Source organism: Lycium barbarum, chromosome 7 (assembly GCF_019175385.1).
Source record: "Lycium barbarum isolate Lr01 chromosome 7, ASM1917538v2, whole genome shotgun sequence".
NCBI lineage: Eukaryota > Viridiplantae > Streptophyta > Magnoliopsida > Solanales > Solanaceae > Lycium > Lycium barbarum.
In genome coordinates, this window is record NC_083343.1 from 130,640,703 (window position 1) to 130,662,063 (window position 21,361).

General features: G+C 36.3%; 2 pseudogenes; both read left to right on the forward strand.

The window, feature by feature from the left end:
• Positions 1 to 3,788: 3,788 nt before the first annotated feature.
• LOC132604424 (putative late blight resistance protein homolog R1B-23) lies at positions 3,789 to 8,397 on the forward strand (annotated as a pseudogene).
• On the forward strand, positions 5,916 to 8,397 carry LOC132604425 (putative late blight resistance protein homolog R1B-16; annotated as a pseudogene).
• Positions 8,398 to 21,361: the final 12,964 nt, after the last annotated feature.

Genomic DNA, 21,361 nt, shown 5'->3' on the forward strand with positions numbered 1-21,361 from the left:
CCTCGTGGAAGATTACAAAAGTTAGGCATGTTCCAAAGCTGATGCGAAACCTGATCTCAGTAGGTCAGCTTGATGATGAGGGATATGATCTCAACTTTGGTAAGGGGTCTTGGAAGGTGGCGAAAGGTGCTATGGTAATTGGCCGAGGAAAGAAGATTGGCACTCTCTACATGACGACTAGCTGTCGTGATACTGTTGTTGTGGTTGACAACACAAAGAAGACAAATTTGTGGCATTGTCGACTGGGGCATATCAGCCAGAAGGGGATGAAGCTGTTGGTGACAAATGGCTTAATTCCGGAGCTGAAGACGGTGGACCTTCATACGTGTGAGAGCTGCATTCTCGGAAAACAAAAGCGAGTAAGCTTCTCAAATGCAGGCAGGGAGTTGAAGGTCGAGAAGCTAGAATTGGTGCACACAGACGTGTGGGGACCTACCACTGTCCCCTCTCTTGGAGGATCACACTACTACGTGACCTTCATTGATGATTCAACCAAGAAGGTATGGGTTTATTTTATGAAAAATAAATCTGATGTGTTTAGTGTATTCAAAAGATGGAAAGCCATGGTCGAGAATGAAACAAGCCTCAAGTTGAAGTGTTTGAGGTCCGACAACGGCGGAGAATACACCGATGGTGATTTCAAACGGTACTGTGCCGATAATAGAATCAAGATGATGAAGACTATTCCTGGAATGCCGCAACAAAATGGAATAGCCGAAAGAATGAACCGAACTTTGAACGAGCGTGCTCGGAGTATGAGAATACACTCTGGACTGCCCAAGACATTCTGGGCAGATGCAGTCAATACCGCGGCCTTCTTAATTAACCGAGGACCGTCAGTTCCCTTGGATTTCAGAATTCCAAAAGAAGTCTAGAGTTGCAAGAAGGTAAATCTTTCATTTCTGAAAGTGTTCGGCTGCTTATCATATGTTCATAATGATGATACGGCTAGAAGCAAGCTTGATCCAAAATCAAAGAAGTGTTACTTTATTGGCTATGGTGACACCGACTTGGTTACCGATTTTGGGATGAACAAAATCGGAAGATCATCTGAAGCAGGAATGTTGTCTTCAACGAAGAGGTACTGTACAAAGAAAAGTTGCAAAAAAATTCAGAATGTCAGGACAAGGAATCGGAAATAGTCGATTTGAGGGGCTTTCCGACACCTGAGCCGCAGCCAGGCACAGCCGAGACAGAGGAACAAACAATCCGAAAAGCAGCTGATGAAAGTTCTGATTCTGAAACAAATAAACAGACGCCAATCAAAGAACTGCGTAGATCATCCAGGATCAGGAAGCCGATTCACAGGTAGTCTCCATCCCTCAACTACATTCTACTCACTGATAGAGGGGAGCCAGAATGTTATGAAGAAGCAATGCAAGTCGATGAATCGACTAAGTGGGAGCTGGCAATGAAAGATGAGATGGATGCACTATCGGCAAATCATACATGGGAGTTAGCCGAGTTGCCAAAGGATAAGAGGGCATTGTAAAACAAATGGGTTTATCGGATAAAGGAAGAACCCAATGGAAGCAAGTGTTATAAAGCAAGGCTGGTTGCAAAGGGATTTCAACAGAAAGAAGGCATCGACTATACAAAGATCTTCTCTCCCGTAGTCAAGATGGTGACTATCAGAACTGTTCTTGGACTAGTAGCAAAGGAAAATCTTCATCTGCAACAGATGGACGTGAAAACTGCATTTCTTCACGGTGATCTAGACGAGGAAATCTACATGCGACAACCGGAGGGATTCAAAGTCAAAGTAAAGGAGAATCTGGTGTGCAAACTTCAAAAGAGTCTGTACGGACTAAAACAGGCTCCAAGACAGTGGTATTTAAAGTTTGACAGCTTTATGAAGAAAGCTGATTTTTCAAGGTGCAAGGCAGATCACTGTTGTTACTTCAAGAAATTTGAAGACTCGTACATGATACTGCTACTCTATGTCGACGACATGCTAATCGTAGGAGCAAACCTACAGGAGATTGATCGGTTGAAAAAAGGGTTATCGGAAGAGTTTGCAATGAAGGATTTGGGAGCTGCAAAGCAAATCCTTGGGATGAGAATCAACCGAAGAACGGAGGGCATCAAACTCTCACAAGAAGAATATGTGAGGAAAGTTATCAAACGGTTTAACATGCATGATGCCAAGCCAGTCAACACTCCCTTGGCTGGACACTTTCGGTTGTCAAAGGATCAATCGTCGACAACCGAGGATGAGAAGAAGCAGATGGACAAGATATCTTATGCATCTGCAATCGGTAGTCTTATGTATGCAATGATATGTACAAGGCCAGACATTGCACATGCAGTGGGAGTTGTCAGTCGATTTATGAGCAATCCAGGAAAGCGACACTGGGAGGCTGTGAAATGGATATTCAGATATCTGAAAGGCATCTCGAGTTCAGCTCTGTATTTCCGAAAATCAGAAACAGGATTGCAAGGGTATGTTGATGCTGACAACGGTGGTGATGTTGATAGCAGAAAGAGCACATCCGGGTATGTTTACACCTTCAGAGGTACTGCAATCTCTTGGGTTTCCAAGTTGCAAAAGATAGTAGCTCTCTCTAGTTGTGAGGCTGAGTACGTTGCTGTGACGGAGGCCACAAAGGAAATGATGTGGCTACAATCTTTTCTGCGGGAATTGAATCAGGACCACGAGGGAAGTGTGCTATACTGTGATAGCCAAAGTGCCATTCATTTGGCAAAGAACCCAGTCTACCATGCTCGAACGAAGCACATACAACTCCGGTATCATTTCATTAGATCAGCATTGGAAGATGGAGGGTTAGTGCTTGAGAAGATCGCAGGGAGTCAGAATCCAGCAGACATGCTGACAAAGGCAGTGACGACAGACAAATTGAAGCAATGTTCAGCTTCAGTTGGCCTGCACGAAGTATGAAACTAGGAAAGAGTTGCTGCATCGATCAAAGTGTGAAGACAAATTAAAATTAGCCTTCAAGTGGGAGAATTGTTGAGTACTGTTCACGCGTATAAATACGCGGTTTACTGTTCACGCGTGGTACTGTTCACGCGTATAAAAACGCGTGTTACTGTTCACGCGTTATTTGAAGGCTATAAATAGAGCTCTAAGCTTCATTTGGAAATACCACCAAAAATTGAAGAAGACAACACATCCCAAAGAGAGAAAAAAATCTAAGAGAAATACTCTTAGTGAAAGGCCTAAGTAAGAGAAGGCTTTTGAGAGAATTATTTAGTAAAAAAATTCTTGAGTGAAATTGGGATTGGGGTTGTGAGGTTGAGTGTTGTAAACACTTGTAATATTTCTTCTTTAATAAGATCTGCAGCAGCAACGTGGACGTAGCTCTCACATTGAGGGTGAACCACTATAAATCTCTGTGTGTTATTTATTTATTCTTCGCTAACATCACGGCGTAAGTAGGTTCTGTCTAAGGAGGTTGGTATTTAAGTGGTCCAGCTGTGACCCTCCAATCTTTCCTGGGAACCTGCTTACAAAGGTCGGATTTGGGATTCAAATCCTAACATTAAAGCCAAATACTCCTTTCCTGAAATATCATCGTTACCACTTGCAGCCAACAAGGATGGTATTTCTATTACCAAATTTGTAACAGAATTCATCGACATTGTGGTGGAGAATCTTCATGATCTAGTGAATCTTGGCGATCACCATTCACTTCTTGATCATGTTCTCAGGGAATTGATCTTTCTGCAAAATTTTGGTTTCTTTGTTTCGGAGAGATTCACAGAGAATCGGAGTCGATCATGTTAATTTCTTCACTCATGTTTTATCCGTGGCCGGCTACGCATCAATGCTTGCCTGGATGTATTTTTCAGGCCCCGGCTACGAAGATCAAGACATGGCTCTAGGTGAGATCATTGTATTGCTGTTTTTACAAATGAAATTTAAGCCCATTCAACCATGAATCTTCAAGATCTATGTTGATGTCTTGCAATCTTTAAAGTCGTCGATACAATAGGGATGGTATCCCAACTTCCAAAGTAAGCATGTAGTTGACAGTGAAGCCAGCTTTGTGGCGAATATCCTACACAGTTTGGTTGACCAACCAACTAATAGTAACTTCGGTGAGATAGTTGCTTTGAAGGATCACTTGGAAGTACTTCGGGAGATGATCAACTTCTTGAGAACCAATATCATCTGTGTGCGGATACAAGATCTCAAATTTCTTCTTCGAGAAATTGACACTATGGTTATTGATGTTGGACTTCTCGTTTACTCATTATATGAACACATGGAGGAGAAGGAAGACAAGGAACTGGGAGAAGTGAACCCTTCACTAGTTCTTGATTTGACGGGCAGCATTCAATGTATAAAAACAATGATCTATGTTACTATGATTGACTAGGTTATGTTGATTTCCTTTTGAACAACTTGAAGGAGTTTCAAAGCCGCCATTCAGATTCACTAGCTTCTGTCACAAACCAACTTCAAATAATTCAGATGCAACTTAAGAGCTTGCAACCTTTTCTAGAGGCTATTGCAGAAGAGCGACACAATAACCTTGACAAAATTCAACATTGTGCTACACAATTGATTGGCAAAGTACATGAGGTGGAATACTTAGTTGATGCTTGTCTAAGCAAAGAAGCTCCTGTCTGGTGCCTCGAACGTTGGGTCTTGGATATCATGAAGGAGATTACTCCTATCAAAGGTGGGGTTGCAGATATTCATGAAAAGAAAATAGTTGGCGGTGCAGTGCACTGTCACAGCTCATATGTCATCAAATTTTACTAGTTCTTCAAGGATGGATGAAGAAATTGTAGGTTTTGAGGAAGTTAGAGAGAATTTAAGAGACCAACTAATAAAAGACACCAAAGGGCTAGATGTTATCTCAATTGTTGGTATGCCAGGTCTAGGCAAGGCGACTTTGGCCTACTGACTCTACTCTGACAGGTTAGTCTCATTTCACTTTGACATTCGTGCACAGTGTTGTGTGTCTCAAGTATATTCACATAAGGACTTGTTACTGGAGATTTTACGTGATGCTATCAATGAGAACTCTTGAGTATAGAGAAAGTTGAGCCGATGAATTGGTTGATCAACTTCGTAAAATTTTATTTTCCAAAAGATATCTTATCCTTGTTGATGATGTGTGGGAAATTAGTGCGTGGGATGATCTAATAGGATGTTTCCGAGATGCCAATAATGGAAGTAGAATTATTCTAACAACACGAAATCATGAAATTGCCAAGTACGCCAGATTTCAAAGTGCTCCCCTTCCGCTTCATATGTTTAACAATGATGAAACTTGGGAGTTACACAGGAAAAAGTGTTTGGCAAAGAAAGCTTCCCTCCTCTCCTAAAGAATATTGGGCAACAAATAGCGAAAAAAGTGTGGTCAGTTGCCTCTTTCAGTTGTTTTGGTGGCTGGTATTCTGGTTGAGATGGAGAAGGAAGAAGAATGTTGGGAAAATTGGCCAACTATTTGGGTCCCCACATTCATAAGGACTCAAGGACCATTATAGAACAAAGTTACCAGGTTTTACCCTATCATCTCAGGTCTTGCTTTCTTTAATTTGGAGCATTTTTAGAGGACACTGTAATGATGTTTCAAAGTTAACATGGTTGTGGATCTTCGAAGGATTTGTAAAAAGTTGTGAAGACAAGAGCTTGGAGGATATAGCAGAAGGTTATTTGGAGAATCTTATTGAAAGAAATCTTGTGATGGGAACTAAGACGATTTCTGGAGGTAAGATCAAAGCATGTCATACTCATGACCTTTGCATGATTTCTGCAAGGAGAAAGCAAAGGAAAATAATTTCATCTTGTGGGTAAAACAGTAATACACCAATTAGTAGTGCTCTTTCGGTTGAATTTGATTAAGTGGTCGAGTAAGTTTACTAATTTCTGAATTCGCAGGGATCAAGATGCAAATGCTTCTTCCAACCATTACTGTACCAAGCAACCGGCTCATTGCATGTTCATTTACGATGAAGGGTATTATTTTGGAGAATGGAGCTCGTATTTGTCACATGTTGGCTCTATAATTCTGCGAAACGATCACCTTGCATTTGGCACTGTCTCCCACAATTTTCACACCTTCAAGTTACTAAAAGTGTTGGACTTGGAGTTTGTTAGAATTGATTCTTTCCTAACTGATCTAGTTTACTCAAGGTATTTTGCTGCATGAACTCGGGTGTTGTCAATTTCATCATTCATTGTGAATCGGTGGAACCTTGAAACCCTGATATTACGCAGTAATTATCATGCACAAATGTCACTACCCATTACACTCTGGGAGATGGTTAAACTGAGACATTTGCATATTACCAATTGCAGCTTCGCTATAGAAAATTCAGAAGAATCACTCGAGAGCTCCAAAAAAATTTATGATCTGAAAACTCTTTTCGTATCCATGTTTTACTAGTATCTGCTCCAAAAAAAATTTATGATCTGAAGAATCAATGCATTGAATTTTCCCACAGGGATAGGAACGTTGAAAATTCGTCAAGTACTAGTCATATCAATGTTCGATACCCTCCCCTTTTGCATTTCAGCACCAAATCTCAAAATCTTGACACTTCACGGCTTTTACCTGCATCCTCAACATTCATCAGAAATTGCTTCGCTTCAGAAACTTTAAGTACTCATACTGCATTGGATTAAATTTAAATTTGGGGAATGGGAAGTGAGCAATGGTGGCTTCCCTCAACTCAAAGTCTTGAAAGTACAGCAAATAGATTACCTTAGAGAATGGACTGTCGGGGATGATGCCTTTCCTAATCTTGAATGCTTGGTTTTGCATGATTGCAAATCTCTTAAGGAGATCCCTTCTTGTTTCGGAGACGTGTGTTCTCTAAAATCCATTGAGGTAAAGGATTGCAAAGAACCTGTCAACAAGTCAGCAAGGGATATCTGGAAAACACTAGTTGAAGATTATTAGAATTCTGGCTTCGAGGTCTTTATCAACGAGAGAAAGAATTACACTCCAGATTCAGGTACACTACTGAGAAAATTCAACTACGTACATTCAAGTCTCATTTTGAAAATCTTGTTAAATCGATTCTTTAATTCTTCCAACGTGTCATTGCCTAATTATTCCTTTTGTTTGCCACCTTGATTAAGCTTTAGTATTCAATTTATTAAAGGTAAGTGTTCTTGAAATAGAACTACTATCAATTAAAAATATGAGCTTTATCTATAAGATTAAAGATGGATAAACGCAAGAAAGCCTATAAGTTGTATCATTGTAAATGATTAACTAGTAAAGTCCCTCCTTATAAATACTAGATGATTGGTGATGCAAATGGTTTATAAAAAAAAATGTATTTCTCAAGCCAAAAAGATAAAGTCCATCACTTTGTCAATACGTTTACGCATGTATGTTTTCTAGCTCTAAATATTCTGGGCAAACAATTACTTCATCCATTTTATTTTATATGACAACTTTTCCTTTTAGTCCTTTCAAACAAGAAGATATCTTTCTATATTTGAAATATCTTAATTTCAGCATTCTTTTTTTTTACCATAAGGACATGTTCTTATAAAAATGGCATGGCATGTCGTGAAGCAGAAAAATCGAAAGATACTTTTGATATGTCATATAAAGCTTATGTGTCAAGTCTTTTCTTTTCACAAACTTCATTTCTAGTCAAACACCCTCATATAAAATCACATGGAGGCTGCAGTACCACTTTTTGAGCTATTAACTCATTGGAATTTTTTTTGCAGAGTACAAAGACTAAATCTGTATCCAGATCTCAGTTTAGAAGATCAGTACGTATTTCATTATTTGCTAAAGAAATTCTGTAAAATTGTCCAATTGTAAGCTACTTTTCATAGTTGAAGTACCTAGCAAATTATTGATTCAATCGCAAAATATTTAGGTGCAAGCCATTAGATTTTGACTCGTGGGTGAGTGGTTTCACCCTTTTCTTTTTGTTACTTAATGGGGCAAAGCCCAACGTGATAAATTCTTTATCACTCATTAGAGTCAGAGAGATTGTTCTAACTTTTCTTTAAGGAAGAATACAAGAAGCTGGTCCTAGATTACGCAATTTAGACCTGAGTAACTTGTTTTAATTGACAGAGACATCTTGATACTTGGTCGTAGAGCAGTTGACAAGCTAAAACTCTGTCACAATGCATTCAATTATGAAGTTATAGCTGCCTATGTTGAAACCTGTGGGAAGTCTTTAAAGAAGCTGCTTCTCAATTGTCTGTGGATAAGGCTTTCACGAAACACTGCAGCGTCACTAGCCAAATGTTTGAAAAATGGTTTGTTTGGATGTAATTTGGTACCACGATTTGAAAAATGTAGCACTGGGTTGATTGTTGATTACTTATTGTCATTGGAAGTACTAAAATAGTTTGTCTGTAATCAAGTTACTAATGCTTCCAGACATGGAAGAGGCGGCTTCATTTTTTGAGTGATCCCATACTGCTAATTGCTTAGCTCCTGATATATTGTAATTTTTTGTTATGCTCCTTCCAAGTGAACTATAGTTCTAAGAGCTATCTTTAATATCTCCAGACTTTTGTTTTCTCCTTTTAATGGATGCTCTTCGATTTGATGTACATAAATAATCTTATCATATATATATATATATATAAAAGCAGGCCAAAGGCCTGCTGACATAGCATCGCAGAAATGCAGGGTTACTATTTATCTTTTTTTACAGATTTTTTAGGGTAAAAAACCTTTTTCCCAGCCTTAAAATCAAAATCTGTCCAAACTTGCAGCCACCTCTTCGTCCCTTGCACCCCCACAATCTACGGCAACGTTTATAAAAACATTCTGCGCCTCTCGAATTTCAGTCTCACGCTCCCTGCTATTCTTCCTTCTCTTCCTCTTCTTCCCAACATCATATTTATATTACTTCTCTTTTTTATTAAAAAGATGTGGAGATTTAATTTCTGAATTGAGTTTGATATCACGCTTCTTCAAAATAGAGAAACAAGACAAATAAGAAATAGAAAAATCATTATTAGATTATTGGTGCGAGTAGTTACGAACCATACGCTTCTTTTTACTTCATGTGGATAATGCTAAATCATTGAATGATTCAAACATAAATAAGAGTATTAGAGATTAGGATATTTCTCATATCTTTGAAATCGTACCCCATACTTTAATTTTTCACAAGGAGTCCTGCATTATGAAACGTGAATTCAAGCAACTAGAGTACTTAAGATTTGTTCTAATCAATGAGTAATATCAAACAATATCTTTGGTACTTTACCAATGAATTTGAAAAAATGGGTGTTTTTAATTGTATCTAGCAGTACATTATCGATTTCGTAGTCATCATGCGCACAGAGTAGTATAAAGTTTTAGGTCATTTTTCAATTACTTGCTTTTGAGTTCTTTTTTAATAGCAAAGATATTTCTATTCAAGTAGTATCTATTTATTTATGTTTCTTGCTTTCTTTTCTTATTAGTCACGGCATGCTGAAAGTATTTGATTTCTTGAAGGGCACTTTTGATTACGCACAAATCTACCATTTAGTTTTTTCCTTTTAAAGTTTTTGCTATATGATGCTCCAATATCAAATTGTGTACACTTGTACTGTAAATAGTTTTTTATGACCTATATTCTTTAGTCATGAATGTGAAATGTTTATTTGGTATGAGGCTTTTCTAATTGTTAGTGGCTTAACTGTGTATGAAGTTCAGGAAGTTAAAGTGTTAATTACTAGCTCTAAAATTACTACTAAATTTTATTTTAGAAATGAATTTTCTATTTAATCAATTGCATCATGTTTCGAGATTGCAGTTATATGTGGTATTTAATTTTAAAAAAAAATGCTGAAACTTTTTATAACTTACATGCTTTTTCTCTTTAATCAATTATGTTTGATATTTCGACATTACAGTTATATGTGATATTCAATTTCTAAATGTTGAAAAAAAGTTGTTGCTTTTTTTATTGGCTGCATATGTATCTCTAGACCATGACCACAGATCATTATTCTATCTTTTAATCATATTATAATTTTTCTATGATGACGGCGCAAAGTGCGGGCAAATTAACTAGTATATATATAAAAGCAAGACATAAGCCCGCATACGTGGCGCTCTCTGAGGCCTTAAAAGCTATTTATCTTTTTTGTTGTTTTTTTTGGCCTTTTCCCTAAATTTCCCTCACCGCTACTTAAAATACCAAGGCCGAAAAGTCACGATTATTTTTTGATCTCATGAGTTTGGGATCCTCCATTTATAAGCACTGGTTTACTTGGCCGCTTTGAAGCTTACGGAACGTGCACTTCTATTGCCTGGAGTCTGTAATGGAAGAGCCAAAGCAGAGATTCTGATGAAGTTTCTCCCCTCCACCTTTACCATATTTTGGTACGTCTACTTTAGAGACTAATTAGAGACTTTTAAAACTCAATCAATAGTTGTCAGGATGAATCACACGTGGGAGAGATATATGAAGTCAGTGACTTCAAGTCACTGAGCAAACTTAAATCCCTTACTTTGCCATTCTTGCCAGAATAGGATTTTGCAGTTCTTTCATCAATGTACATGGGTCCATGTTGCTGGTTGAAATCTCTGGTTATTTTACTTAGGTTTACCATGTGCACGACAATTTGATTTTGTTGCCTCTTGTGTTGCCAAGGAAGGTCATTGCTTTTACATTTGGGTAAGTTTTACTATGTTTTGATACTTTTGATTTTGATAGTGTCATTTTACTTGACAATCTTCAAATATTTAATTTCTTCTGTGGCTACAGATCATAGATTTTTTGTAACACGAACTCAGGAAAGTTGGCACAATAATGTGTCCCGGTAGCAATAATAGGGTTTTTTTTAAGGATAAATAAAATCTATCTTTGTCCTCTTATATCAAACTCATATAACTGGGAAAAAGGAGAGAAAAGCTCATCTTTGTCCCTTATCTTTAGGCATAGACTAACAATCATCCCTATTCCCATCACATGGAGCAATAATAGTCCTCTTGTCACACCCCTACCATGAGTATGACGGGCTCCGACCCGTAGGCCGAGAACCACATGACTCATCCGTGACTTTGAACATTATAAACCATAACTCAAAGAATATGTGCATGCAGAAAAGGTCCAATACATATGTACATATGCAGATCGACAAGGTCGCCACAACATAATGTATTTCATAAAGCCGGCAAGGCTAACAGTAGAGTATCAAGAGCTCAAAATAAGGCCGATAAGGCCACCAATATATTATACAACAATATGAACCGGTGGAGCTATAAAACATCTAACTATACACACACATCTACGAGCCTCTACATAGAATACAAATGATCATAAGGACAATACCAAATAGACTGCAGCTCCGAAGTAAGTGGAGTGCTCCTGAGAATCCGCTGATAGAACACCTACGGGTCTGGTCCGTCTTCCTACCTACTTGCGGGCATGAGCGCAGTGTCCACAAGAAGGGACGTCAGTACGAATAATGTACTGAGTATGTAAGGCATGAATAACAACATAATATATACATGAAAGATAACATAGAATAAAAGAGATAACTTGTACATCTGGATGCCTCATAAGGCGGATGTCATGCATGCTTAGCCTTTAAAAAAATATTTTTATACATATACATAGTACCATGCCCGTCCATTAAGGCTCGGTGTCATATATATAGTATCATGCCCGGCCATTAAGGCTCGGTGTCATATATATAATATCATGCCCGGCCATTAAGGCTCGGTGTCATATATATAGTATCATGGCCGGCCATTAAGGCTCGATGTTATCATCATTAGCCCGCGTCCGGGCCTCCCACGTCCGGGGCAATATCATAACATGCCCACTGCAGTGGCGTGCACATCTACGTGCCATGCCCGGCCGACTATAGCGCGGCGCGGTGTGAGAAAATACATACATATATATAAAGCATGCGTGAGAGCCAAATAAAAGCTACGACTCTATCGAAGTGACGTAAGGTCAGTAACCTCCGATTTATGTTATGAAGCAATCATCATCGCTATATCTCACCTTGAAGAAACTATTATTATAAGGCGAGATCAACAACAATGAATAAAAATCAAGAAAAAGGTCATGCCTTTGAATCATGAACTCTAACTTTTGGAAGTAAGGAGGTTATGAAACATATGTAAAGAATTATAACATGTGAGTTTCTAGAAATACGATCATTGTCATCACAAAACACATTTATCTTTAGCATCATAAGAACTCCATGAATCATGAATCTCTAGCTTTTGAGAATAAGAATATTCTTGGAAAATCAAGGTTGGGCTGTGATAGTGGATTACAGACCGATTCATGGTAATCGAATTAATATTCATGAATACAAATAACGGAAACATGATTGAGCAAGATAATATAGAATTATTGACATGTATCTAGGGTCTATCATGAACTGAAACATAATTATCTAACTCTGAGGAGAAAACGTGTTTCATGAATTAACGTGGCGTGGGGAAGAACAATGATGTTCCCACATATGGATAGAAGCCCTACATGCCTTAATTCCTACCTTGAAGCTTACTACAACTTTTGTCGCCTCCTTTTGACGTTAATTTATATAAATATATGTCAATGGAATCAACATTAGCAACAACACCCAAGTTTTGGCCATTTAGGCATTTTATCAAACACTTGGTGGGCATAAAGCTCCACAACTCTCATCAATGGTGTTTCTACACCCAACAAGTCATTCTTTTGCTCGTAGATGATTCTACAATCTTATATTGCTATAATCAATATCATTCTTCATCACCCATAAGATAAACAATACTCTTAATCAATAATCAACAATCAAAAACCCAAATCTATAATCGTTCATGCTTTTCCATCAAACCCATCAACTCATACCTCATGAACTTAGAGTCTATAATCATCAATACAAAACTATAATCGATTAAATCATGAAGTTATTACCTTTTTGACGTTCAATTACCTTGAATTCGGATTCTAAGGTTTTTCCATCCAAAACCAAGTCTCAATCGATTATCTATGGATTTGAAGGGTTTAGTCATGTTAATAAAGTATTAGGGAATTGAAATCAACTTATAATCATCATTAAAACTTAACTTGAAGGGTTCTTGAGGCTTAGGATGAGTTATATCTCTTTCTAGGTCGTTTTTCGCACTTGGGGAAGTTGGGGAAATAAACTCCGACTTTAAATATATAGTAAAATACGTAACCTGAAAAAATACTACGCACAAGGCAAAATTTTGGTCCGAGACTGCTTCTGTTTGTGCCACCTTTGCAACGCAAGGTTGCCGCTGCACTGCCTTCAGTAAAACGGGCATAACTTTTTGTACAGAGCTCCATTTGGGCTCACCATATACCGTTAGAAAGGTATTTCAAAGGGCTACAACTTTCATGTTAAGTTTTCGCAAATTCCTAACGGATTTTCACAAAATAAGACTGACCTATTGAAAACTTAGTCGATTTTATCGAATCTTATGCACCTCGCAATCCGTCTTGATTCCAAAACAACTATTTCCACCCAAACATCCCAATGGGACTTCATATGGTTAAATATCACGTTAACACTCATTTAACCCATTCGCACCTAATCCGAATTTATGGAGTGTTACAGTTTGCTCCTCTGCATGCCTTGTTTCTTCCTACCAAATTCTAATAGATCTTCTCAACTTGGGAAACCCTTCTTCTATTTCATCTTACACATTAATCACGTGTTATGATTGTAAATTTCTCAAGAACATATAATAGTAACGAACCCCATCTCAAGTTCTTCGTTTTGACTCTGGTTGTGTCATGAAAAACGGATTGATTTTAAAATCAAGCAACATCCATAGAGACATACTTTCTTCACAAATGATGCCAGAAACAAAGCTCTACCTAAAAAAATTGTTTCTTTCATGTTACTCTTTCCAAGTGACATGTTAGGTTCAGGGCATCACAATTGGATTGACTGGGATGACGGTTTCTCCTTTTGAGTCTGTAAAATCAAAATTTCGATCAAATCACACTGCACACACCTATGTTATGAGCTAGATAACTCAATTAATAAGAATAGTAATCACACCTACAATTGAAATTCGAATCAAACTGTTCTACAAACTTCAATGTTAATTACAATTAACTGAATTGAGAACTACTACAAATTGCATCTAAATGATTAGAAGATGCAATTCAATCACATCCTAAACTCTGTTGGTCCACAGTAAGTCAACATTGGAACGAAGAATGGGAAATTAATACCATGGAAGAATAGAGAAGAGACAAGAGAAAATCAAGTTTCATTTAAAACTCTGCTAAATCAATTCCTAACGTGCCTTTTTAGAGTAACACCTTTGGTAAAATATATTGAATACTAGTACTCTTGAACCTTAAAAAAGAATGACATCTTTTCATATTAGTAACGATCTAACTTCAAACTTTTCATTTTTACCCTTAATCAAATGATTTGTAGCCACAACAATTTCTATGTCTTATTTTGGACCACAAGTTTCAAACTCCTTCCTTTTCCCTTAAACTCTGTGCCCTGTCAAACACCTTCACATAAATTGGGACGGAGGAAGTATAACTTTAGCTTATATATCAAAAGTTTTCTTTTTGTATGAACTCCATGTCCAGTCATACACCCTCATATAAATTGAGATGAAGGGAGTACGATAAAAATGTACTCACACAAGGTGTTTACGCCATGTCAGTGAAGGTAAGACAAATGTATTGCGTGTTCATTTTTTTACATACTTAACCATGGCTAAATGATATGCATTTTCATTTTCATTTGTTGATTCTTAAGGTTTTTGTTTAGTTAGGTGTAAACATCCGGCATGGATAAGTATTTATCAAGGGAGCATTTTGAGCTATTAACTCATTGGAACTTTTTTTCTTACAGATTTTGAAGACTAAAGTTGTATCAGGAGCAGTTTAGAAGATCAGTATGCATTTCTTTGATTTACTTGATAAATTCTGTAAAATTGTCCCTGAGTTGTTGCATTCGTTGAAAACTACTTTTCATGGTTTAACTACCTAGCAAATTATTGATTCAAAATCACATGTAGCTATTACAAAAGGAAAAAAAACCTACTAGTACTACATTTCTGTAATAAACGAAGTACTGTTTCATTGCTGTGTATTCTTTATAGGGTCATTTGCACTTTTGTCCCCAATTTGTGCTGCTAATTTTTGCCCCTCATAAAAGGTACTTTCTCTCTCCCAATTTATGTGGCACCATTTAACTTGGCACAAAATTTAAGAAAGAAAGGAAGATTTTTTAAATTTATCGTCTAAAACAAATCGTAGACATTTGTGTGGTTATAAATCATTTCGTTAAAGGTAAATGAGGAATGTCAAAGTTAACTCATTCCTAATTATAGAAAGATGACATTCTTTTTGGAACAAACTAAAAAGGAAAAGGAGTTACATAAATTGGGACAGAGGATGTAACATTTTTGCGGGGCGTAAGTTAATATTTCAGCATAATAATGCCCCACAAGTTATCCCCCACTAGGCATGAGTTCAAATTTAAAGGGCAAAAATTAAAGGGAAAAGGACACTGTGTGTTCACTCAGCCAAACTAATCCCGTATTTAATCACTGTTTGGGCTTAATCCCACTAGGTGTCCGGTCAGCCCAAATTAATGCCAAAAAATGGTCGGTCGTCCCAAAATAATGCCAAGGCTAGCCAGCCCAACAGCCCAAGCGCTTAAAAAAAAAAGACTTTTTGTGGCGACTAAGTCGCCACAAAAAAATGTCGCCACTAAAGGGCTGCTACAGCATATATACATATGTTGGAATTATATATACACTTTATATACAAGAATTATACAGTTTATATACATATGCTGGAATTAATCATACCTTTATTATACATAAATTGTACGTTAATTATACATTTATTATATACATATTATACAATAATGATATGATATTTATTTTTAACATATACAATAGTGATGCATATTATATACCACAATGATACGGTTTCAATAATACATTTTTCATATGTATGGTACACTTTCTACACGAGATTGACACAGTTTATATACACATGCTGGAATTATATATACACTTTCTATACAAAAATGATACATATTATATACAAAAATGATACAATTTTTTATTATATACAGGGCAGTTACACTGTGCTGATACACATTATATACACAAATGATACCTATTATATACAAAAATGATACATACCTTAGTGATTCATATTTTATACAATTTTTATACATTGCAAATAGATACTGATACATATTTTATACACAAATGACACATATTATTGTTGACACCCAATTTTGTCCCACCTTTCCTCCGAAATACCTATTTTTCGCTTCTAATATTTTGGCAACTCTAAAAAATAATTATTTGCATTTTTTACTATAATTAGCTTTATTAATACCGGCATTTCATTATCCTGTCATTATCTTTTACTACCGTCACTACTACCATTATTATTATTACTATTATTATTATTATTATTATTATTATTATTATATTATTTTGTTATTATTATTATTATTACCAGTATTATCATAATTATCATTTCAGCATTTTTACCGTCTTATGCACACGCATCGCATTTATTTTGCGCAGCTAAATAACAACATTTATTTACCGTTGACTTTCAAAATATTATTGCACAACTATTACGACGTCATATCATTTTATTTTCATCTGAATACTAATAAATACATACTTTCATATTAGGGGATTATTTTAGCACACTTAGCATACAATTAATTAAAATAGGGGATTTTCTTTCACTCAGCCCATATTTTTAATTCATCTGATCCAAATCAAAGCCCAATCAACAACATTATTTTCGCATTAGCCCATTATCACTTAGAATAATTACCAGCCCATTCGTTTTAATACCCAGCCCAACAATTTAAAACAACCCAGCCCACAAAATTATCCGACCCGACCCGACCCGTTTTTTTCATTTAACAAAGGAAACTCTAAGGGTTTCCTTCATTTTCCTTCACCTCCTCTTCAGCCGCACACCCCCCCTCCCCCCCCCCCCCCTCCCCCCCGCTCCCTTGTCTCTTCTCTCCTTCATCTCCCTCGCCCGCCCCATCCTCTCTTGTTCCCTCTGTCTCTTCCACCTCCCTTTGTCCCCCCACGCTCACTGTCATCCCCATTCCCCCTGTTCCCTACGCGTATCTATTTTATTTCAACGCAACACAAAGCAAAACCCTATAAATAGTGGCGGGTTGAATCGTCTGGGGAGGAATTTTTTTTTTATCGGAAACACCCCCAAGAACCTGGGATTTTCTTGAGCCACGAAATTCCCCAAGAATTAAAGTTTGAGCCGCCTTGAATTTCTTAAAAATATTAGTTTTTAGTAGTCAAGAAGACCCAAATCAATTTTTTTCTGTTTTCATTCGCCTTGTTGCTGCTGCGAATCCGAGCATCGCAAGCTCAGATTTGATAGTTTTCGAGTGTAGATTGGAAACCCCGCACCCATTTCGCTGCACCCGAAGAAGATAATTTCCCCTTTCCCTTTTACTTTCTGCTTAATCTATGCTTTTCTTAATCGTCGTTAGGTTTTGAAATATGCTGATTAGTTAAGATTAGCTTGGTAAGCCTATTTGTGTGTTGATATTAATTCGGACCTAATCAGTCTTGTGTGATGATTTAAGTATCGAGTTGGGCTCTGCTTACGTAATTACATATATTATGTTGATAGATTGGCTTCGGTCGATTCAGATGTATGAGTTAATCATGCTAGCTGTTTTAAGTTGCACATCGTCGTATAAATCTAGACAATTAGTTAGTAGGATGTTTGAGCTTGTTTAAGTGTTCGTTGTTAGGTCAGGCATGACTAGTGTCACACCCCATTTTAACCGGAGTCAAATTAGAAGTACGACATATTGGAGATTCCTATTTTTGTTTATTGTTAAGGAGTCGCCACCCAATTATTTACGGTGAATTAGGACACCTAAATTTTATTAAAGTTATGTTTAAAGTTGACTCTGTTTAAGGTCTGCGAAACTTAAGATTCTAAGTAAGGGTTCAATTAGTCTAAAGGGAAGGTATTAGGCACCCTTTAAGACCCATTAACAATGATTAACCGACCGGACTTATAATTAATTAGGCTAAGTGTAAATATAGTATTATAGAAAAAGAAAGTAACTTTGTAAGTATGACTAAAGTTATAGATAGGCATGTAAGAATACTATTTAAAATAGAACTTCTAGAAAATGATAATTTGTATAAAAGAGTACTTTTAATGCTATTTTGAAATACGACTTATAAATGTTGTTAAAGTTTTAAACGAAAGTATAATAATTTTGTTTAAAATAATACTTGTAGAAAACACAATAATTTGCGTAAAAGAAGATTCTAAATGTTAAATGAGACTTAAAGATATTGCTAAGACCTTATATGAAAATATAATAATGTTATTCAAAAAAACATGATTTGCAGAAAATAAGATAATTTACCTATGAATAATAACCTTTTAAAATATGATTTGACAATATGATATTTAGGTAAAGATGATATTATGTGAATATGGTGGTGTAAAAATGCCTAGACTTATGTTCTTAATAGGATGCAAAGGAGGTGAATTTTATTTCTTACTAACTTATTTAACTAATTCGGCTAAAGATATGCATAGTTGAATGTGTCTTAAAAATAATGTTTATAAAGAATACTCAGATTAATAATTTACATATTAGCGACGTTTTTGAGAATTCTAGAGATAGTAAAATAAAGTATGATTCCTTTGACTTGAAATATATAATCATGCTCTTTAAAAAAAATCAATTACTCGAATAAATGTTATAGATACCATTAATAGTTTAGAACATAACTAGAGATGAATATAAATTTGTGAAATTAACTACCCATTATTAAACTACAACCCTTAATATACTAGACTTTATCTACATTAATAAAATAAAATAAGATGTTAGTCATACAAAGCAAATAAAAATACACCACACAAAAAACAAAAAACAAATAAGGAAGAGAGGAAAAGAGTAAATGGATCTGGCCCACTTATTAAGGCCCAAATGTGATGAACTGTTCCCGTTATTGGGCTTAGGCCCAGTAAATTCCTTCATATTTGCTGCTGTGGGCTGTCCTGGTTTATTGGGCTTTGGCCCAGATTTTGTTTTCTACTTGGGCAGTGGACAGAGCTGACACAGGAGGAGGATTTCATGTTGGGCTTTTAGCCCAACAACAAATGCGGAAGAAAATGAGTCCCTCGGACTCGTATGCGATAGTCATGCATAAAACGAAAGAAAACAATTAGTATACGATCAATAAATAAGATTAAACATGTAAAATATAACTCGAAAACAAACCAGTAGATTATGTATACACTGTGGATATTTTGGTATATCTTATGTATATACGTTCATATATACGTGACTATGCCTAACCATTTAGATGGAAAGAGCTTAGAGAAAATATGCTATAAAAATTAAAAGAAGTAAATTCTGACAGTGTTCTTTTTGACATAGTATGACAGTTATTTAATCTTTGCATAGAGTGTAGGCAAGTTCAAGAAATAAGTAAGCTCAGGATTAATAGCAAGCAAGCAAGCAGTATTATCTATAGGAATAGGACATGAATATCATGCTTGGACTTAGACACTTAGCAGGCCACAGTGGAGCAAAAAAAAAACAAGTGACAAACAAGAAGCAAACTCAGAAATTGCGGCTATGATAAGTTCAAGACAAGGACACCCTATCAAGACTTAAGTTTTGGCAGCAAACAAACTCCCAGGTAGGTTCACATTAAACAGTCAAGCCTCAGTTTACAACTACACAGCCAAAACCAGTAGCTGGCTGCCCAAGAATGCTATAAAAATGTAACATTTTCAGCATAAAAAATGTAATACCATTCTAGCAAATATACAGCAATTCAGGAAGGATAAGTAGCAACCGATAGCAACAACCAGTGCAGCACGCAACGCAACAAAATAGCACAGGATTTTGTCCCTCATTTGGTTTGACATCTATTCAGGATATCGTTTGTGACAGCAGCCGTATGATCAGATAACAGCAACAAATAACAATAATAACTCACGACAAAGCAGTAACTATGTAGATGGTCCATGGGAGTGAAAATACTCAAACGAGTGTAGCATCAATTTTCTTTTGAAAACAAAGAGGTGGCAGCAAGACCAAATAATAGAAGAAGCAAAAAAAAAACAGTCTTAGTTTCTAGAATAAACAACTCATATATACATCAGGTATACTCTCATGTATACATCATAATGTATACATGATATTTCCTATTTATGCAATAAACAAACTATCAGTTTTCATAGCCGTAACCAATCTCAACACAAAATAAGACAGATAGAGATAGACCCCTTTAAAATTATGTATAATACACTACATACCCAGAGTAAACAGGGGGCAATATATGGGTTCAAACTATACTGTTTGGAATTGAGAACAAACTTGCTTCAGTCTTTCCTAGGGTTTTATGCAGCATATTAGTGATAAGATTTGAATGATATTGACAATAGGCAGAATCAATCTCCTTTTCATATCTCAAATAATACACATATAGGTTAGAGTAATTAAATCTTCTCTGCTAAAGTTGAAAGTATAAGGAAGGAAACAGGGTAGATTTGGAGTTTGTTTCCATTCGACAATAAGACCCAATTCAAACTGTACATAATGAAGGAGAAATAGAACCAATAAACACTTAAGGCGACTGTATATAGCCAAATTCATGCTTGTTTCGATTCAATGCTGAGACCTAAGGCGTCCTAAATATCACAGAGACGATAATTTGTTCTTATTGCTCAGACTAGCATATGAACTCCCGCTTCTTTTCAATAGACCGTGAACAATTAAGTAAAGAGAAATCAAGTACATGGCAAAGTCCACAAAATACAACTTCAAATCAGCAGATATCCCAATCGATGAGATCATTATCAAACAGGGAAATTCCCTTAATAAACTTGAATTAAACGTCTATATGTCAACATTAATCCAGACTGATCTGAGCTAGCCCTAGATCATATTAACGACTATGTTAGAACATATTCTTTTAACTAACAGGCAGAACCTAAACAGATGTTCTAAACTGCTACCAATAACAACAGAACAAACTAATGACACAAACTTAAGTTAAACACAAACAACGGACAACAAATGATGAACTAACAATATCGAATAACTTCATGGAAGAAAAAAATACCTTTTGTGGGTGCAGTGAAGTGGGTGTCGACGTCTCGAATCTACGCTCAAACACGAAGAACCCAAATTTAAACCCGATTGAAGTGACTGCAGTTCTGAAACAGAAAAAAAAGGAAAGGCAAAATGTAGTGATTGTTGGTCGTTTTTTTTTTTTTGTGGATTAAAATTGATGTTTTGTAGGGGATTTTTTGGGTTCCAAAATCTTCTTTCGTCGATTTTGATTGTTGGTTTCTTTCCTCCAATCCCAGTCCCCTTTGTCCTAAACAATATTCAGTTCCCCTTTTTCCTCTCCTCTCTTCCCAGTCGATTCAGTTGCCCCTTTTT